Source organism: Athene cunicularia, assembly GCF_003259725.1.
Source record: "Athene cunicularia isolate RWA chromosome 1 unlocalized genomic scaffold, athCun1 chr1_part1, whole genome shotgun sequence".
In the NCBI taxonomy this organism is placed as follows: Eukaryota; Metazoa; Chordata; class Aves; order Strigiformes; family Strigidae; genus Athene; species Athene cunicularia.
The window spans coordinates 111,751,483-111,752,499 of NW_020799091.1; positions in this window are offsets into that span (position 1 = coordinate 111,751,483).

Genomic DNA, 1,017 nt, shown 5'->3' on the forward strand with positions numbered 1-1,017 from the left:
TTCGGACTGAGTAGTAAGTGTTTTCTTTTGTGCTCATTCTGTTTTGGTGGTATATGACACATTTGTGACTAGCTTGAAGAAATCTGCATTGAAATACATTGTGTAAAATAGACACATGTACCATTTCAGTAATCAGAAGGAATAAATTAAATCACTGCAATTCTTATGCTTCCATATATATATGTAACTATCGTGTCTCAAATTCAGTTTCATTTTTGTTGGTGCGGGTTTTTTTCTGTAAATGGCAAGGTTCCTGTAAACTCAGTTTTCTCAACACAGCTGTTTTGGTGGAAACGGATAATTTATGAGGAGTGTTAGCATTTTGGAAATATGCAGCTTTTAGTATCAATCTGAATTTTTCAGATAAAGGATAAGAGTAAAAATTGTCTTGAATAAAATAGAACATAGAAGACCTTTTAAAAGGTTAATGTAAATAGCAGGAAACCATTTAGATGGTTTTTATTTTGTTTATGAAGATTAAAGGATTTATTGCTGTTCTGAAGTGAACCTTCTGTGCCCTGGGGACAAAAATATTCTGCTTAGAAATTCAGGTACTGCTTACAGATACACACTCTATGGGGTGAACTATCTGAGAAAACTGCTATCTAACACATTTGAAAACTTGGAAGATTATTAGCAAAACTGAAATCTTTCCTTACTTCAACATGAGATATGTTTTAATAGTTATATATTCATACCAAAAAGGGTTATTATTTATCACTGAATTCACTTAGCAAATCAAAATGAAAATAGTAAGTACTCTGCTGTCTTTCTTTCGAAACACATTGTCATTGCAGAATAGTCAGGACTGTGAAGTACTTGTAGATTAAAAGGTGATCTCAGGATAATGAGCAATGAATCTATGTGCATGCTGAATACATGAATCTGATCAAGATATTATAAACACTACAGTTATGGAGATGTAAAAATGATGGAAACACACTTCCTAAAATGGCTTATCAGGACTTCTGGTGAGCAACTTTTGGGCTTCTTTTTTTCTGCTGTAAACTTTGGTGT